Genomic DNA, 21,259 nt, shown 5'->3' with positions numbered 1-21,259 from the left:
TTGTAATGATCTACAAAACGAAATTATCAGACCAGACATAATGAATGAAATCCACAAAATAATATTCAATGATCGTCAAATGAAAGTTCACGATTTAGCAGAGATGGTAGACATAAAAAAAATCAGACATCGTATATTGCCGAAAGACAGCGTGGAGTAAATTTCAGTGATTATTTTCAACAGCGAGAATCAATCAACCACCAGCATTATGGGTAATTAATTCTGCGATCGAATGATGAAAACAAGGAAAAAACAGTGGCATCTGGCAAAAAGGAGAGTTTATTAGTCAAGATAGTGTGCCAATGACCTGAGAAGCGAGAGTATGGAAGTAAAAGAAAAACTAAACTAGCCTCGTATACTCCGTACATTATGACAGATTGGACTTTCTACGGAGAGTGTCAATCACACAATCATCAACCATGCCTGCGTATCATCGCTACCAGATTATAGTAATCTGCTTCAACTCTGCGTAGGGCTTCCTGAAATGCACTTTAACTGGCAAATTTGTACGAATTAGCAGGAAACACGAATAATTGATATACGAATTATCGGGACTCCCCTTTAATAGAATTATTTCCATTTTCGATGTTCGACCTATTCTATACCCCTGCGTCCTAATCAAGCCACCCCCAATTATCTCGTCGAAGCCGATCTTCATTCGAAAACGGGCGAGTCAGACTACTCCGATGACGCTTGACAAGCAGGTATTGATGCATGCGAGCAATTTACAGACTTTCTGTCAGGCACATCTCCAGGTGACCAATAGGATCATGCTTATCCAAATCCAAAGATATACACAACACCAGCGAAAAATTTTGCATGGATAAATGTTTTGCCCGGCTGGCACAGTGGTTAGGAAGCTAGGCAGCAGAAGGTCGGGGTTCAAATCTCACTGGTAGCAGAGGGACTTGTATCGTGATTGGATCTCGAATATCACTCGACTCAGCTGTGAATGAGTACCTGAGTCAAACCAGGGTAATAATCACGGGCAAGTGCAATGCTCAAAATATTGACTCCTATAGTCTACTGCAGTATACCGTTGCGGTATTGAATGAAGTGCTCTAATATGCTTCAGAGTCAATTGTATTGCCGCACCAACAATAGTTGTTATTAAGGTTTTTAAAAATGATAAGCAAACTAAAAGGGTCTAAAAGGACACTGGGATTGTAAGAACCAAAATATAGGAGTACATACCTCGGAAATACATAGATTGGTTGACAACCAGTACTGATATTTCAAAATTGGCTGGCCTCAAGTAGTCTGAAGGGAGAGGCATTTGCGAGAAAAATATCACCACCGAGAACATCCCCAAAATGCCATACAGGGACAGCTCTAACCGGCACTTGTTGAATAGACTGTCAAGAGTTTAAGGAACTTAGGTGCAAAGTAGATAACTCACTAGAAATTTCCAAGCACCCGGTAAGGGGGTCATCTTTAGAATTTTTTTGTGAAGAACTGGATAAAGATACAAATATGAATTTTTCACCATAGATTTATTATTATTATCTTGAGCGTGCATAGTAATTTTTCCAGTCCGAACTCATAGTTGGTTATTGAAATACTGTGCAATTTATACACCCATCTCCAAAAAAAGGTGTTTTTCTGCTGCCACGCTAGAGAGCGCTGCGATAATCTTAAAGAAAAAAGTAAACGCCATTTTAACATACAGACTTAACTACAGTCCGTAAACTAGGATTATTAAAAAATACTAAAAGCTAAATTTTTGGTGCCTTGTTCAAAATTTTCTGAATTTTTTTGTTTTTTCACGGCTCCTTCAATGAATAAAAAAAAAATACTGAATGAATCGGAATTATCCTAGTTTGCGGACCGTAGAAAAATGTTCTGAATAAGTCGTGAAAATTTCAAGGAATTTCGTTTGATAGATTTTGGGCTATGGTGGCAGCCGATTTTCAACATGCAGTTTCCAGAAACTACATTTAAAAAGTAGAATGCGATTTTTAGCCATAAAGCCTTAACTGACCATTAATCTGCTATACCTAGCCCATTAACCTTAGGTTTCTTCAAGAAACACATCTGCAGCCTTGGCTTCAATTCTTGTCCTTTTAGCGAAGTCATTCGGACCCCCTTAATGACAATGGACATGGAACACTACATTGTCAATGTAAGGGTTGTTCTATTATCTCAGCACTTTTGGCGCTAAATTTGTTGATTGCCTTATAAATTATATCTAGGTACAGTTCAACCAACACCAATAGAAACTCATACGTTTGAATTATTTCAATAAAGATACACAGTGGACAACATAGATTGTGGTTCTTGGTTTCTAATTGTACATTCAAACTTTTAAAATTTTATTTGTTCGAAGCGAAAAAATAAGGTGCAGTGATTAACATATCAAAGAAGCTGTCTTTCCTCATATGGATATTGTGAATAGACTAGGTTACTGCTTCAATAATAGGTCTGAAATGCAGTCATTTCAATGCACCAACACTGAATGCACTGTTATATCTTGAAACTAACTCCAATGCAACAACACAGAATATAATTTGAAATAATTAAGACTTGCCTTTTCTTTTCACTAGTAATCTTTACTAACCTTGCAAATACCGACATTTCGAGAACACTTATTCCATTCATCAGTGCTACTAGCCCCCCCCCCCTTGTAGCGCTGATGAAGAGAACAAGTGGTTCCTGAAATATCGGCAAGTTTTAATTATTTCAAATAATTTAATCGCTGGAAATAACGTGAGATAACCCTTAGACTGATTGTAATATTAAGGGGGTCATCCCGTGTGTCGGATTCGAGAAATCGATTTTTTTTTTTGCATGAATTGTATCTATATATAGTGGAGAATATGTGGGCAAAGGGATTTTCCGATATTCCGAGTCCTTGAGAAATTACAGGGTTAAACAGGTAAGGAGTTTGCTGCCGCGGCTAGAGTACTCGATGAGAAAGAGCATCGAATCTTTTTTTAACTGTTAGTTTTTTACCTGAGCCTTATAAATTTGAACACAGGTATAAATATAAAAGGATGAAAAACCAATCAATTGTCTAAACTTATTTGCTGTTTGGAAAAAAAAGGATAATCTAGTCTAGAGTGAGCATTGAAAGGCTTTCAAGCTATACTCAATTATATTTTGTAGTAAGTATTGTGCTGTTTGTGTGTTCAGTGATTTTTTTAAATGGATCGTACGAAGGGAGATTGCTTTACCGTTCAATGTCATGCTCGCACTAAAAAACGAGTATTTCATGGGAATCGAAACTTATTAGAGAAGAAAAAGGACTTCGCAACAACATCAGCAAAGAAGCTTTTAGCAAGCATGAAAATGGATGTTCCAATTGCGATAAGTTTTGTATATTGTATATTGGATTTTGCTGGAGTTTTCTCCGGCATTTCTGCAAATTTCTGTGTACGTAGTAGTAAAAAAGGAATACGAAGGACATGTCGAGAAAAGAATGAGAACGCGGCTTAGAAATGCAAAGAAGAATCACAAAGGCATTGGTGGAAAAGGGGCTGGAAAACTTATTGATAAGGACCTCACTACATTTTCTGGACTAGCTATTCGTCGACACGCAAATTCGATAGAAGGAATGAAGTAAGAAATTTGGGAAACTTTCTTCCCTAAATGTTCTACAGACGAAAATCCTCAGCATCAAAATTGTCCAGCAGGCGAGGGCAGTTGGTGCAATGGCGCAAAGCGGAAGCTAAAGGAGAACTGGATAGTTTCCACCACGAGAAGGCACTTTTGACTGAAGAAGTTCAAACAGTCATCAAACCAATCTACGAAGATTTGTCACGAGTTGATCTCTTAAACAGATGTTTAGGAGCAGAGACCAGAATAACAATAAGTCGTTAAATCTGGACTTTCGCTCCTAAACACCTTCATTCTGGGGCCAAGGTCGTAGAAATAGCCACTTTTCTGGCTGTAATTATTTTCAATGAAGGATTAAATGGCATTCTCAAAATCCTAGTGACAATGGGATGTCAAGTTGGTCACATATGTCAGGTTCATGCCGAATGCCGTAATGAAGCGCGAATTTGGCGGTCCGAACGACGATCGACTGACCTCGCTAAAAGAGCCACAATTGACACCAGAGAGCAACAATCGGCCTTACAAGACTTTTTTGAGGAAACGGAGGGTGCTCTCTATGGATCAGGTATAGCAGGATTAATGGTGAGCTAAAATCTTACTGTTGATAATCACATTTAAATTTTCAAATGTGTTTTTCTCGAAACTGCATCTTGAAAATCGGCTGCCACCATAGCTCAAAATCTATCCAACCAAATTCTTTGAAATTTTCACGGCTTCTTTAGTACATATTTCTACGGTCCGCAAACTAGGATAATTGCAATCGGACTTGTAGTTTTTTTTTATTCATAAAAAAAGCCGTAAAAAAACACCAAAATCCAAAAAATTAAGTTTAAAAGCCAACCAAAAATTTACCTTTAAATATTTTTTAATTATCCTAGTTTGCGGACCGTGGAATATTGTCCACATTAAAATGCCGTTTAGTTTTTTTCGCTCAGATGAACACAGCGCCCTCCAGCGTGGCAGCAGAAAAACACCTTTTTTCGGAGATGGGTGCATAAAATAACACCTATTCCGAAAATTAGCTAAGAAATCAAGCTGAGAAATTTATCACATATACTAGAGATATCAATAAACATATGGTGAAAAAATCACGTTTCTATCTTTATCCAGTCCTTCAAAATAATTTTTCAAAGAAAGGCAAAAAAAAACGGCCTTCACACGGGATGACCCCCTTAAACCGTAGCATACTGGATTTTTGTTTAGGAATTGAGGGAGTCTTAAGTCCGCCCTCAAGTGGATGGTCACCTACTTGATGATGAATCGGACTAGTTGGGAAGCAATACACCTCCACGGACGCCTCATTCTCGATCAAGCACCTACATTGCACAAAAGATATGATTTGAAGCTTTGTCCACCTTTCAACCACTTCGGTCACGTCTAATGAGTTCCCTCTACCCTGGACGAAACCGCAAGTCGTAGCATGCTGTTTATTTTCCAACTGTCTGTCGATTGCATCAAGGTGTCCATGAATTTCTATTCAGCTGACTTTGTTCAAATGTCAAACTGATCAATTGTCCGGCTCTGTTGCTCTCTATCCCAAATTGCAGGCAATTGTATGGCAGCAGACATTCATTGAGTCACTTGGCATTTAGTTCTGATATTTTATATCATTCAAAATCCTACCTACTGATTAAATTATTGGAAATGACCACCACTCTTCCCCTTGCTGTATTTCAACACCTGACAAGTTAAGATTACTCCTTGATCGATTCACAAAGCGTTTTTAAGGGAAAATCCAACACCACTTGGACGATAACTCCCCTTTATGAATTCATCAATCAAACTAGGGTACCTACGATTACAGACAATCGCCTCCAACTCGGTCCAAAGACGTGGAGCTTTTTCGAGTGCCTCTTAAGAGCTGCTTGCGTATACTCTGTCATTTTCAGAGTTAAATGGCTCTTTAATGGAGAAAAGTTTGTTGCCCAGAAAGACAATTCAAGATGCATATTTTTTGCAAACTATTTCAAGAGAATTTTGGATTTCGGGAGATGTTGCTTTTTGATGTTCTTCGATTAATAAATGACTAATATCTCTAAGAGTAGCCCCTAAGCGTTAGTCATTACATAAAATATATGTTACTTCACGTTTCGGTGGATTCATTTCGACTGCTACATACTTTGCATCGAAAGTAGTCCGTAATGAGCATGATCGTCGAAACTGCTACCGGAACGGAGGTTTCATCAGAACTGAGGAAAAGCTGGAGAGGGAGGAAGATTGCGTTGAGACGCCAGAAACTTACTGCAAGGGATTGAGTATAATTTTCAAACCTTTGAAGTTTATTTTGAAGAATAAATTTACCGGTCCGTCATGAACGGAGGCAGCAGCAAGAGCAGGCACTCGAATGCAAGGAGCGATAACGATATTGACGAGGAAGAGAAGGATGGAGCTTTCCATCGTTCAACTTAGAGGTTTTACAGACTTTAGTGGTGTTGAGGAAAACTGTTTCGCACCATTGGACCAATTTTTAAAAGAGAACAATATAATGTTGAAGTGATGGAAAATAATAAGAAACAAACAAAAGTAACAAATTTCTTTAGACCATTTTTAACCTAAAATTGGTTATTGGAATATATACCTGTATTTCATACACGCTTTTAGCAGGTTTGCGTATGATTTTTAAAGTTTTATGTAAAACCAAGCCTTATTAGAAGCGTCTGTCTGTCACACGCGATTTGTTCGGAAACGGCTGGACCGATTTTCACGAAATTTGATGGGAAGATGTGATATTTGAATCCTTTTTCATTGGTGCCATTTTGTGGTGAGTTTACATACATACATACATACATGCGAAAGGAGGGTGCAACCTTTTTTTTTTCTCACAATATGGTCATCTGTATCAAATGAAAGGACTCAATTAGTACTTTTCAAAACTGGTCCCATATTTGATATTGGGTGAAATGTAGGGGTGTGAGGACTCAAAATATGACTTTCAAAAAGTTTAACAGGTCTCGTTCTCGGAACCTATCCAATCGAAAAATCTGAAAAAATTCACAGAGGTGTAGTTAAACGAAATCTAGGCTTCAATACATTCCATTCCGATATCTGCACAAATAAACTACATAACCGTATATTAATATACGTTATAAATTTAGCCGGAAACACTCCTTAAGTTCATGCTAGAATTACAAAATGGCAGTAGTATAAAGGATAACATAAGACATAACTTTGGAAAGTTTGAAGGAAACACAACTATTATTAACAAAGTTATAGAAGGTAAAACTTTTACATTTTATGTGAATTTCGTTCATTCTAAAACGTGTATGACGCCATCATATCAATTCATCAATACCAAAATAAAGTGAGCTCATATGAATGGGAGTCGCAGAGAAACATTTACTTTTATTTTTTTAATCATTTATATATCAATTACTTGGGATAGACATATGTATGCACTTAAATGTATATGTTAATGAAACTTTGGGGTAGTGCCTAATTCAGATAGATATATTTGTTCATTAAACCAGCGGTATTCAATAAGCATACTTTATATGTACATATGGCAAGCACGTTTTTGTGCACGAAGTAGATCGGAAATATATGTACGATCAATACGTGCATATATAAGTATAGTATTCAGCAATAGGCAATGTCTGTTTCAAAAAATCAAAAAATGACTGACGGTTTCATGCAGGGCAGAGGCAAGTCATCAGACGCTGCCTCACCTCTGCCCTGGGAGCAGCGTGACCGAAAGTGCCAACAGGTGGAAAAACGCTCCTTTTTATTATCGCAAAAACACGACAAGGCTGCGAATTATATTGGACTAAAACGCCAGTTGTTTTAGTCTAAGCTAGACTAAGGCTAAAGCTAGGCAGTTGTTTAGGATATGCGGGATCCTAAGTCCACATCCACTTGATGATGGAACGGACTAAATGATGAGCAACTTACTCCCACGTTTTCTAGTCCATGGATCCCTAGTTTGGAGCATAGCACCCCAAACATTAAAAATCAAAAAATCAAAAAATGACTGACGGTTTCGTCCAGGGCAGAGGCAAGTCATCAGACGCTGCCTCACCACCTGTTGGCACTTTCGGTCACGTTGCTCCCAGGGCGCTTTTCCGCGTTCCAAAGTGATTTAATATGTTTAAGAAAACCCCCAATCTACAACAACCATATGTGACCTCCAATCTAGTAATGATCAAGAATTGACGTTCGGAATGGATTCAAACTGAGCCTTTTTCTAGGCAATCTGAGTAGGACAAAGTATCAAAATGTCAATTGGTGCGGGTTCAGTTTCAAGAATGGGCCAATACATAATGAGAACAATGCAGATTGTGTAGAAAAAGCATGTATTTTCCCTGTTCACTGCTTTGTGGAGTGTAGGTCATCGACAACGTCTCAGGTTTCAATTTAGACTGTGTCCCAGTTTCATTATCATCACACTTAGTGCTGTGTATGTGATAAGGATACAGCAGCGGGGCAGCACAAATACACAAGTCGACCAAGATTCGAGCCTGAGGCAACCGAATCGAGAAGCTGATGTGCTACCCCCGCACCCTTTATGGGCATAGTATACAAGAAATTTGTATATCCAGAACAGACCAACAAAGTCGCCTATAATGTGAATGTTCTCAAAAAATTTAAAGAAGTTGCTCCGAAAGGATATCACTCTATTACGACAATGTTCTCAATCATCGCGATTTTCGCGACCGTTACTACCTAACGAAACATAAATGGGCAATGTTGTCACAGCCCTGCTATTGTTGTGATTTAGGCCTGACAGATTTCTTCTTGTTTAGAAAGACCAAGACCGTGTTCAAAGAGCATGGTCTTCGTTAGATTGAGGTGAAAGAAGTTTTCATCAAAGTCCATTACAAAACGTATACAATTGCAGGGATAATCGGTGGAGAACTCTTCTGGTGCAGACTTATAAATATACCCTGTACAACAAGTTCGTTTATAAATGATTAAAAGTGGGATCATTCAGGCTTCACCGGCTACAATTAATCCAGGGAAATTTCCCCTAACTACAATATTACTTAATTAAACCTGAAGCATAAATATTCGAATAATTACAACGCATGTTGAAATATGTATATTTGTCACTAAATAAAACCATAACTACATACACTCAAAGAACTTCCACTACCTTTGGTTTCCCACTATGAAATCTATGTTTCTTTTACAAAAATCTGTAAAACTAAATAATGACTTCTTTGCCAATTTAACTATTGACGAAAAAATTGTTGATGACCACCACTGTGTATATATAATTTCAATATGTCACATCTCACTACTGCAACCGACCTATAATTAGAGCAACAAAAAATTCCAATAACCACGTAAACCACAGTTCGTGTGGAGCTTAGTTCTATCCGCTCCGATATAGATTACCGCTTTATCTTATATAGCTTATTAAAGGAACGTCTTTACCGCTTTCAACCTTCGGGGGATTATTCTTGATCACACATTAAAACCCAAATGGTCGAAATAGTAACTCTTCGTAGTTTCACCCCTTTTTAGATGACCTTTTGGTCAGGACTAGCAGGTGAGAATTCGAACGCACAAAACTGAGCATAGTGGTCACTTACAACCCGTGGACTTTCAGATATTTGAATTTCAGAATTCTATAGTTTGGCAGATTACGTCCTGTTCAAACTAAGGTTCGATTATTGGGAATTAATCCTTCTCCCCTCCTATTGTAGGAGGGGAGAAGGATTAATTCCCAGGAGGAGTGCAATGGTATAATATGGAAAAAGTTTAAATAATTTTCAGTTCCAGCGTTAATATCGCCGACATTTTTTCATACATTGCGACTTCAGCATAGTCTACTGGTAGCATTCACGTTCTTCCCGAATTTTATGACCACCCTGGTGGAACATTCCTCTTAAAGCTTCACACAAGATTTGGGATTTGGATTTCGTAAAGTCTTCTTCTGTTTATTTTATATATATAGATCAATATTTTCTTTAAGGGGTTATTATTTCGGTTTAGAAATTTCAAGAAATCGATTTTTTTTCACATTTTCTGTTTGTTGATTGTCGCAAAAATCATGTACCGGAATATTTTAATAAAGTTCGGATTCTAAATCGCTCTAGAGCGAGTTTTTCAGCAAAGCGCGCGAGATCTTTGTGCATTACGCGCTGTCACTTGCCGAGCAAGCTGTAGAGATCCTCTCTAAAATATAAGTCTCATCGAATCGAATCTCACGGTAGTCAGCATTCATATGAACAAAAAGACATACTTTGTTACACGTGCATCTGCGAAAAAGTTATCAGATGACACTAGCGATTCTGACGTCAAAGTAGACGATACTTTTTCCTAATGTATCTTGGCAATCAATCTCCTTTTTAGGCTTTGGCCGACATGGTGAATTGTAAAATATGTGATAGTGCTGTGAAGTTTACAAAAACTGGTATTCGTGTATTTAAAATAAATGTTTAGTGTGAATGTTGAGATAGAACTATAAATTCCACGGAGTATATCGAGAAGGGATTTTAAATCAACCGACGTGATTTCAATGAGAGTTCTAATAAAACTCTCTGAACGATTGTACCCCAATACACGTTTGTAGAACGTAATATTGTTGACATAGCTGTACATATTTCATTTTGAATATTGAATGATGGAAGAATGACACTTGTCAAGATGTTGGAAACAATGGGATGCAGAATTGGAAAGTGTTCATACGATTATGTGATGTCAAAGGACGCTCATATACAGCGAAAACAGATTCAACAGGATGAAGAAGAGGAATACGAACGTAGTAGTCTTCTATTATATGGTCTAGGCATAGCAGATTAATCGGTGATAAGCGTTAAAATTGGACCCCCCCCCCCCCCCCAAAAAAAAAACCCTTCAAACATGTTTTTCTCAAAATCAACTTTTTTTTCGCACTGCGGACAGTTAATCTCCGAAATTACTCGGCCGATCATTACCAAATTTCGTATACATCTTTATTTATGTCTCGCACACAGTAATTCAGCAGAAATTTGAAAATTTCCAAAAAAAAAAGCCATAAAAAGGGACTAGAAATGTTGACAATTCTGAAACCTTTTCCAAAATGTCGTCATTTTTTAAATTGATTTTCCGAATTTTCCGCTGAATTACAGTGTAAGAACCCTTCTTTTAAAAGATCCATTTTGAAGTTTTTGTTTCAGACTTTTTTCAGGACCATACTTTTACGCTCTCTATATTTTGGCAGAAGAGTGACAAAATTTTTTTTTGTATAATTTATGTTAAAAAAGGTTTCATGTCAATATCTTATAAAAGCCCAGATCAAAATTCCCAAAAAAAGACCTTTTTTACGTTCAAAACCGAAATAATCCTTTAAGAAACCATTATCAGACCAATAATCTGGAACGATTCTGTTTTGAAAATGCGTCAAATAATTGGAAGAGCTTCAAAAAACAACAAACCTGTTTTCATCGGTTTAACTAGAAATTTGCTCATAAAACATTTGAAGCTCAATAGTGTCACGCTCAGATTTTATATAAAACGCAAAATATAAATCAAGGTAGAAAGTGGAAATTATTCCATCGTAAAGGAACCAAGTAAATGAGACAGGGAAACTAGATACATTAGATCCCCATTTACTAAACATGATTATGAATAAAATATACCGTATTAGTCGACTTTAACCAATCAAACAGCATCCCAATTTTATGTATTACATTTTAATTAAAAGCTGACTTCAATATGAAGATATCTTTATTCTGGGAAAATCAAAGCAATACCTCGCGAAGATCTGTTAATACAAAAACTAACAGTAAACAAGTAAAAGGATTCAACTATCCCGCTGCCTTCAGCTGGTGATGAATGATGCAATAAATAAATTTATCGAAATGGAAAACTCAGGTTTCTATGATGATAGCGGGCGCATGTGTTTCAGATGCTTGGAACCGACTTCCTACAGTCAACCATATTCATATTTGATATTCTTGAAAATATCCGAGAAAATTGCGACTGGATGCAAATTGATACTACGTTGCTTGCTTCATACAGTTGAAAATGTTTTACACTCCACTGTCTATCAAACCAAAATCAAAATAAAAGAAATGCAAACAAAAAGAAATTGAAAGTGTATCTCACAAAGCCATATTACAGGAGCCACGATACAACGTGCATAAAAACATTCTAAAAATAAACCCCTACAGCTGGTGTACTCACTAATAATAACGCATTGTGTGCGGCGAATAAAGGAGTGTAGCGGCGTAGTAAAAATTTATAAATGTCACGTCAAACTATTGAAATTAAATAAACCAAATCTCCGACCCGCGCTTGATCTCGTCATTTAATCCTGTCTAACAGGCAAAAAGACTCCGAAAAGTATCCCAAGCCCGCTTCTTGGGCTGATAACACAAAGTGAAAGCCTTTTACTAACAACACTTTTACCACTTTCGGTTTTGGAGACTTCTTAATTGGACCGAACTTGTAAATGAACTGAGCCAGGAGCAAACGCTTGATCTTGTTGGTGGCTTAACCAAACAACGCAAATGGAAATAAAAACAGAAAAGCCATTATCCTAGTGCCAGCGAAATACATAGGAAGTTCAAGCTAAACAAAACGGCTAAATGCGAATTACCTTCTGGTTATTCTTAAGCAACAACGACAATCTGCTCGGACTGTTGTTTGGTAGTGGGAAGAGTATTGGAGCTCAGATTCGAGTGATTATTCATAGTAACACATGTAGCGGGAAATTCGCAAAAATCCGGCAATGTAGAAGTGGATGGAAATTCGTGGAAGTAGCTTCATATGATCACTGCGATGTTTTTATATAACGCAAAATGTTAAATTTGCCTCGTGCATTGCCCATACATACGATACCACTTTAATAATAGTCCAAAAAATACAAGTTTTCTAGAATGTGGAGTAGAATTCTCTGCTGATTACAGCCGGACATTTGCAACTTTATTTAAGAGGACGCAAAAAGCAAGAGCAGAAATACAGATTACATTATCATATTACACCAAAAACCGTTTCCCATAAATAATAAGTTAATATGTAGCTCTTTTTTCTGGAATATCCGCCACTAACTGATTGCTGTAAGCAACGTGAAATCCTTTCCTAGAAGCTTTTCTATTCTCTCCTCTAACGTAAATCACGCGATTACAATATTCGCATGAAGCACGGCAATCGTAAAGAGATGACTTTCTCAAAATGAGCTCACGAACATGCAAAGAAGACAATAAAAGTGTGTTTTTATTATGATTTTGCCAAAAAATCAATTTTATGACTATGAGTTTATACAAGAAAGGAAATACGAACTCCTATTTTGTCTGATCATATGAAGCAAATTTCGTTACATGCAGTTAGCCATAGGGTTTGTAGCTTTCATTCGAAATTTAAGAGTTTATTATTGAGCACATGTTTCACTTAGACTACTTACTGCTACTTATAAATTCCTTAAATGTATTATTTGTTCATTCTCCATAACGGTGAAGTTTGTTGTGCCTGAATACACAGACGAGATGGCTACAGGATAAACGATTTGATTGATGAAGCCCAGCCAGGAATTAATTGAACTATCCTAATTCAAAATATTCCATGTGCGTTGTTCATTATAGTAAAGTGAACAGCAAACGATTCTACGGGGAGGAAAAAGGCAAGGATCGCTTTTACTACCAAAACAAGTTGCTTTTTCACATGCTATCACAAAAACCAAACCTATACGAATGTTCGGTCCATGCGCTAGACACGTGTTAGTTTAACGTAAAAAAGCTGATAATATACACAATCGGACACATATCATAGGTAACCGGACTACCGTCCACAAATTCTAAGGCTCAAGGCATTTAGACGTTCGATCACTATTTGCAAATTCTAAGTCAATACGTCCGCGCATTGCTCCTCAAATTGTCTTTGGGATTAGAATTCAGTCAGTCCATTAATATTCTTGAGACCGTTCAGGCGTACTTACTAGGGTTCTAACCGGATAAGATGTAATTGCAGTTTAATTCCGAAAGCTCAGTTTACTTCAGGCAAAGATTCATTGGCTGTCAGTTTAAAAGCATTCATAACGCGTTACTGGTATGCTTAACAACAAGTATATTAAAGAAGGCGAAAATAGACTATTCACTTGATGGTCAATGGAGCGGGAGTTTGAAAATTCTACTACAGAATGGAACTTTCCGAAAATAATCTTGTATAGGAATTAATCCGGAGTAGGAATATAAAATAATTCATCCATTTCATTTGAAGACAGTATAAAAGCTAACATCGATTTGTAAAGATCGTTACCCGAATGAATTGATCAGTCACCTTAGAGACCTTTTGATATCCCCAGGCTCATGACTCAAGCGCAGAAGTACAGCGAAATTGGCGTCAGTTCGCTGCTTCAAAAGGCTATCATCAAAAGAAATTACTTCCAGCAAAAGTCTCTCGCACACACATTTTGACTTTTCTACTCCTGACAATTCATTGTCGCAAATTCCCAGTTAGTTACCATCGATGTAGAATTCTTGTCTCAAAGCGGCTTTCTCTAGACAACCGGGATACAGTGCGATAATCTGCATGACACTTTCAGAAAAGTCCTGATACCGATGTAAGTGTTCAAGGTCACCTACTGGCCACATAGCAAAGTCGCAGCCTGTCCAGATCTGCCAGCGCATCAGAAGATCCATACAACAAACCCTCTTGCCTTCGACCGGCTCCTCATCTCGAAGCTATCAAGGAGCAATTTTGACACCTACAGGATCAAGGCATAATACGACCGCAAGACCTTTCACCAGATTTCAAGAGCGAAGAAAGATATCTGGAAGGCAACCATTACCACACCATTCCACTTCTTTGAATTCACTCGTTTGTGAAAGGGTCGCTATACTATGAACCATCTTTGCGTGATTGTTCGTTTGTCAGGTATTACTTGAATGACATTGTCGTGGCTTTGACGACTACAAACAATACTTCCAGCATCGCGAAGCATCGTATCAATTCGAACAAAAGCATCCTCAACAAGAGGAAGATAGAATACTTCGTCGTGATCGTCTTCATAGGAAGTATCAAATCTTCATAGGCAAAATCGTTGCCACCCATCAAGCTTCGCCGATTTTTGGGAATATTCAACTTTTTTTACCGATACTGGGCTGCTATTTCTTCCACACAAAACGGGAGATGCAATATAGACTCGGATCACTATCTCGTTGGCATGGTGCTTCGAGCTCGAATTACGACATCACCTACAATCCCCTCTGACAATCAGGTGAGAGTGAATATTGAAGCTATTCACAATACAGCCGTCCGTAACACCTATAAGGGGGAAATGGATGCCGCAATAACCGCAGCTAACAGATGTCCTTGAGATGAAGCATCAACAAATGATTTTCACAACCAGCTGAAGAACGTTATGCTTGATACGACCACAAACATACTTCGCCCCAGTCGCAAGGAACGTCGGAACGACTGGTTTCACCAAGTATAGAAGAAACAGTCCCTGCAATCCACCGGCTTAAAAACATAAATCGCCAGGAACCATTGGAATTACAGCCGAATTGGTTAAATATGGAGGCAACCAGTTACACCAAGTGGTTCATCAACTGATGCTCAAAGTATGGGACAACAAATCAATGCCTCACGACTGGCAACGGGGCACTATCTGTCTCATACATAAAAAGGGAGTATCACACAGTGCAGCAATTATAGAGGTATCACGTTGCTTAGTACCATCTGTAAGAAATTCTCCGTTATCTTGGTAGGCCCGGCTGCACATTAATGAAGGCAAGACGAAGTACATGGTGGTAACAACAGCGCCAAGACCGAATCCGTGATCAGTGGATCAGGGTGATTAGTTTCCTGAACATTTGGACTGGTGTTTTGAGCATCGATGTGGCGGAGAATTCTATGGGCAGTCCCCAGCTATGCTCAGTGGGAAAATTTCTATCCACTGTTCGGATCAACATGATCCTTGGTGGTTAGGAAGGAAGTTTTAACTCTCTCCGAAAAGGTGGTCGACAAAGTTTCAAAGTATCTCCATCAATAGTAGGTTTGAAGAGGGCCATTTGAAACAAGATGGCTTGTTAATTTAAGGATTGCTCTGCCTTCTCTCTCTTATTACCTAACACAATGATCAGATAGTCATCAGGATACTGGTGACTACTAAAGTTGCTTGAGGATCTAGCATAGAGGGACATTGTGCAGACTGAAAAGGTTCTTCATCTCAGAAACTTGAGGATCCAAATTGAAATATTAGGTGGTATGTTTTTCCTTGTATGCATTTCAGAATTTGAAAGTTCATGCTTTCATATGTCTTCTTAACGTCCAAGAGCGCACCAAACCAATCACTTGTTCTTTTTATTCATGGAAATTGAAATGTGAAGAAAAACTTCATCTAGGCAAGAGGTGATCAAGAGCCGTTGACCGTGCACATGACTGTTATTAAATAAGCAGTCTCAGTCCTTAATAAAAGCTGCCTGATCTTAACCACCCTGTTTAAGATTTTTACATGGACGTTGATGAGGGCAAATTGTCGGAAGCTACTTAGGTCATTTAGAACTGCATCCTTCTGACGAAATTTGAAATCATCTTCCGTTACTAAGCGAAATTTTCATGACAGCATTGGAGAAATATATGTATATCTGAGATATGTGGAAGAAAAGCAATAATTCGATCAGAAAGAAGCACGGTCATTAAACTGCACCGCTAACAATCTACAATAAACCCGCTGAAGACAGCGAGCGATAGGTATCCAAACATAGCGCAGCACTTACAGGTGGCAGAAGTTCCACTTAACATCACAACTTTCCAATGAAAACAATAAGACGAATATTGTCTGCCGAAGTAAAATTGGGGGCGTTGTTTTCGAGCTAGATTTGAGTTGAGTGAGCCTTGTCGTGTTAAAATGCCCAATGATGATTTTTGAAAAGATATTGACTGAGAGGTTTAAAAATGGCTTCCAAAATGAATACTTGCTGCACTGCTGCCGATGTTTTCATTCCATTTTCACATAAATGGATGTTACTGACACCGTCGTAGCTAACGACCCACCAAATTATCACAACTGCAGGATAGTGACCTCGTAAAATTGTTGGTATTAGTTTTGAAGCTTTTTTGTTATTCGCTTATTAGATAATTATTTCAAGGTTACATTTTTTCGTCACAGAAGAGGATCATTTGATGCTTATTGCCGCACCTCGACTTAAGTCACACAACTGAATGATTTATTACTTTGAATACGTCCTCGTTTGAGCAGTTGTGAGAAATTCAGATCATCGGACTCTTCTAAACTGAAGACCTCATAGTAATTTCTCGATATCTTCGTGGACCCTCTAGCTGTTACCTAAACAATCCTCTCATGCCCTTGCAACTTCGGGCAATATGCGCATTAATGTTGTCCAGGAGTTATTTCATGCCAGTGCATTTACCTTCACAAAACCCTTCAATTCCATAATCTAGATATATTGTTTTTTTTCATATTTACAAGAATTGATTATACTAATCTTCTGCAATTGAAAAATTGCTGGGCCTTGACAAAACAGTGTTTAACGGAAAACCTGGAATAGCCAAACGTGATGTCAGATGACAACTCTACGCCTCTTCATGATTCCAAACTTAAACACAATACTTTTTGAGATGAGAGGTCTTAGCAACAGAGACTTTACTTTCAAACTACATACGAAATCCTTGACCTGCCTGGCAGATGCCAAAATTACTATCACAGATTCAGTTCATTGCTTAACTTCAATGAATTGAATCTTTAGATTTCAGATTAATTAACAGAACTTAAGCCTGAAAGGCTGCTACCATTGCCATTTCCTAACATAATCTTATTAACGAGTGCCGAGAAGTTGCCTCTGCGGACACTTAAAGTCCTAGAGAGTCTCGTCAATTTGTCAGACCGAAGTTTCCATGTTGTTCAGTTTATGTGTGATATTTGCAAAAGTTTAGGGAGTAGCTTTAGAGGTGTCTCCTGATGTGCTCCAGTATTGGCTAGTGCGTTTGCAACAGAAGGAAGTAGGAAATATGCCTTAAACACCGTACTCAATAGGTGCGCCTTTCTTGGAGATTCTCACGATCATTCCCTTCGTCCTTTTACTGTGAACGAGTACCGATAACGAGAGGAAAGTATCGGGGACAATATTCTACTCTGTTTTTGCGAGAAATAAATTCTCTCCTTTGAACTTGAAAAACAGAAAATTGCATCCTACAGTGATTGTAACTTCAGTCGAGTTGAAGATGGACATGTTGGAGGAAAAATCCATTCACGAAGGACATTTAAAAAAGTTTTATCACCAGGCATGGACACAAAAATATCCAACAAATAGTTTAATAATGGCATACCTTTTTATGAGAGAGAGAGTGGTATTTCTTGCTTCAATTCAAAATACTTCGTGCCCAACAGAAGGTATAAATGGTACATTTGTCATGACTCCTCAATTACCAATTTCAGTAATGTGGTATGCAACTGTGAGGAGGAGACTATCCAGTCCATAACGTCTGTGTGCAAGATGTTGAATATTATCGAGTACACAAGCCGTCATAACTACGCCTGCAACATTTTCCATCAAAACCTTGCCTTCAAGTATTATTCAGTGGCAAACTATCATCTGTTTTACAAGTACATCCGGTAGATAATCTTGGAAAATGATCGGGCCAAACTACTATGGAATTACGTTATTGCCACCAACCACAGGAAGATCGAGCGTGCTTCATAATCGATGTAGCCATTGAACGGAAATACATTTGAAAAACACCAACAAAAAACCAGTATTGCGGTTTCTTGGAGAACCATGTATATCTTCGTTGGACACAGCACGTCAACAACGCCTACGCGCCATCGTACATCACTCCTCGAAATGTGCTTCAGCTCTCCCAAGGACTTCCCGAGATGTTTGCACTCCTCCTCTACTGTTCTGCGCCAAGCGCTCTTGGAACGGCCAACTCGTCGGCCGTCTTGGAAGAATGGCTTCCATAACGTAACTTTAATGCATGACTTATTCATTGCGGCTTTCGCATTCTGACCATATCCTCCACGGATAACTGGCCTTTGCGCCGACCAATTTTTTTGTTCGAAATAGAATCAGGGTAGTGTACCTAGATGACACGTCGCAGACAAGTGTTGACGCAGGCCTGGAACTTTTGAGTAACAGCAGAAGTCACTTTCCATGTGCTAGTCGCATAAAGAAACCCAGAAGGAACATTAACAGTCTCAACTTGATCTTGGTGTCGAGATAACTGCATTTTCAGATTTTGGACAAGGCAGCGAAACCACGCTTCCTAGATGTACAAATCGATTGACGCCTTCAATGCTCTGTCCATTAATGCAGATAGGGAGGATGCGATGATATACTCCCTGCTTATGCTAGGTGAAGCGAAGATCTAATCTCCGCGCATTGTTCCAAAATGCTCCGTAAGGTGTTGATGTGGTCAATGTAGAAGGATCCGGGACGGAAACTAACCTGTTCTTTGTCGATCATACTTTCTATAAGTTCCTTGATGCCTTCCAGGATTATTTAGTTATTATTTTTGCGACGACAGGGAGTACACACATACCCATTCAATTGGGGGGAACTTCGACTTCAAATTTCTCCGAGACTTTACCCCGATACAGCACGTAACACTTTGCGCCGTCATATCTATTTCATATATTGGATTAGGGAAAAAGAAATGTCGTATTTTGTCTATAGATTACGACACTTAAACATATCTTGTGTTGTACTTATCGGATCTGGTCATACTATACGGCGATGAAGACGACAATCTGTGCTATAAGTCTCTCTTTGAAAGTGTTGTGATCGTACGTTTCAGTCTCAAGTTATAGCGCGCCAAAGATGGAGTCCACCAATCAAGAAATTCGTCATATTTTACGTTTTTACTACCTGAGAGGTAAAAATGCAACGAAGGCGACCGAAAAAATTTGTGAAGTTTATGGGCCCGATACTGTAATGATTCGCATAGCACAGCGTTGGTTCGATCGATTTCGTTCTGGTGTAGTGGATGTCGAAAGTACACCCCGTACTGGTAGGCCAATCATCGTAGAAACCGATAAAATCGTCGAAATCATCCAAGTAGACCAGCATCATAAAACTGTTTGGAACCACTTGTGGGAGATTGGATTTCAAAAAAAAACTGGATGTTTGGGTGCCACACGAGTTGACGCAAAAAAATCTCTTGGACCGAATTCGACCCATTTTTGAAGGGGATGATGACTGGTGATGAAAAGTGGATCACGTACGTCAACCTTCAGCGAAAAACATCGTGGTCGAAGAGCGGCGAGCCGACCCAAACTCGCCAAGCCCGGATTGACGGCCAGGAAGGTTTTGCTGTGTGTTTGGTGGGATTGGAAGGGAATCATCTACTGTGAGCTCGGATGGGATGTCCTATCGCACCCACCGTATAGTCCGGGCCTGGCATCTGGATTACCATCTTTCTTTTCCCCAACCCAATATCTATATATCGTCACTGTGATAAAGCTATTATCACTCTAGATAGATTTCTTATTTCCGCTGTCATGGTCTTTCTCGAAATCGATAGGCATGTGAACTCCACGACATTTCAAAATGATTTGAAGGATGCTGATGTGGTCAGTGCAAGAGGATCCACAGGAAAAACTAGCCTACTGCCTGTCGATAAAACTTTCGAGATGTTTTTGGTGCGTTCCACGATTATTTTAGATATTATCTTTGCGACAACAGAGAGCACGCCAGTACCCCTTCAATTGTCGCACTCAAGACGGGTATCCTTTTTCGAAATCCACTCTCCGGGAAAGGGTTGACATTATTTTCGGATAAGTGAAAGTATCAGCTCTGCGGGGAGACCGTCAAGTCCTTCGGCCTTACTCCGTTCGAATGAGTTGATGTTCAAAATGATTTTACATCTGTCCCTATCCAAATGTTACGGAGACTAACAATTTCATCCACTAAAGGCCATGGTAAAGTGCTCCTTTCACCTTCTCAGCTGCTTCATCATCATCATCAACGGCGCAACAACCGGTATCCGGTCTAGGCCTGCCTTAATAAGGAACTCCAGACATCCCGGTTTTGCGCCGAGGTGCACCAATTCAATATCCCTAAAAACTGTCTAGCGTGCTGACCTACACCATCGCTCCATCTCAGGCAGTCTGCCTCGTCCTTTTTCTCTACCATAGATTTTGCCCTTATCGACTTTCCGGGCGGGATCATCCTCATCCATACAGATTAAGTAACCCGCCCACCGTAACCTATTGAGCCGGATTTTATCCACAACCTGACGATCATGGTATCACTCATGGATTTCGTCGTTATGTAGGCTACGGAATCGGCCATCCTCATGTAGGGTGCCGAAAATTCTTCGGAGGATTCTTCTCTCGAACGCGACTAAGAGTTCGCAATTTTTCTTGCCAAGAACGCAAGTTTCCGAGGAATACATGAGGATTGGCAAGATCATTGTCTTGTACAGTAAGAGCTTTGACCCTATGGTGAGACGTTTCGAGCGGAACAGCTGCTTATCAGCCATAATGAGGAGTCGACCGTTAACATCCCCCACAGGGCCTTCTTGCCTTCTTTTGTGACGCGGAATCCTGTTCAACACTAACCAGTTGGAATAACAAGTTTCCTTTTATTATGGCACACACTATGCAGAACTTCCCGGGGTTTCGCCTGATAAGGGACCTCGAGCGTCTCACGTTCGCCACCACACGCAGCGATCAATAGAGCCTACAATCCCTTTACATGAGCCCGCAATGAGGCAGGTCTTGTGACGCTCCTACGGCCAACGATCGACTAGCACTCAAAAAACAGCATTTTTCATGGTGACCCGATGATCATCATTATTATCAGGTGGATTACAATAT

The 21,259-nt window shown here is 39.1% G+C and overlaps 1 protein-coding gene and 1 long non-coding RNA gene across 3 annotated transcripts in view; both read right to left on the bottom strand.

Annotated features, from left to right (window-relative positions):
• Positions 1 to 21,259, bottom strand: part of LOC119647566 (ubiquitin-protein ligase E3A) — a 32,706-nt gene that overhangs the window by 10,325 nt on the left and 1,122 nt on the right. The window lies entirely within an intron of this gene.
• Positions 11,188 to 12,011, bottom strand: LOC119647568. The gene is made up of 2 exons (XR_005248901.1): positions 11,587 to 12,011; positions 11,188 to 11,524 (listed from the first exon to the last, which is right to left on the bottom strand). It is a non-coding gene; the product is annotated as an uncharacterized LOC119647568 (long non-coding RNA).

Source organism: Hermetia illucens, chromosome 2, assembly GCF_905115235.1.
Source record: "Hermetia illucens chromosome 2, iHerIll2.2.curated.20191125, whole genome shotgun sequence".
Classification (NCBI taxonomy): domain Eukaryota; kingdom Metazoa; phylum Arthropoda; class Insecta; order Diptera; family Stratiomyidae; genus Hermetia; species Hermetia illucens.
Note: the sequence above shows the minus strand (reverse complement) of the source record. Positions and strands in the feature narration are given on the sequence as shown.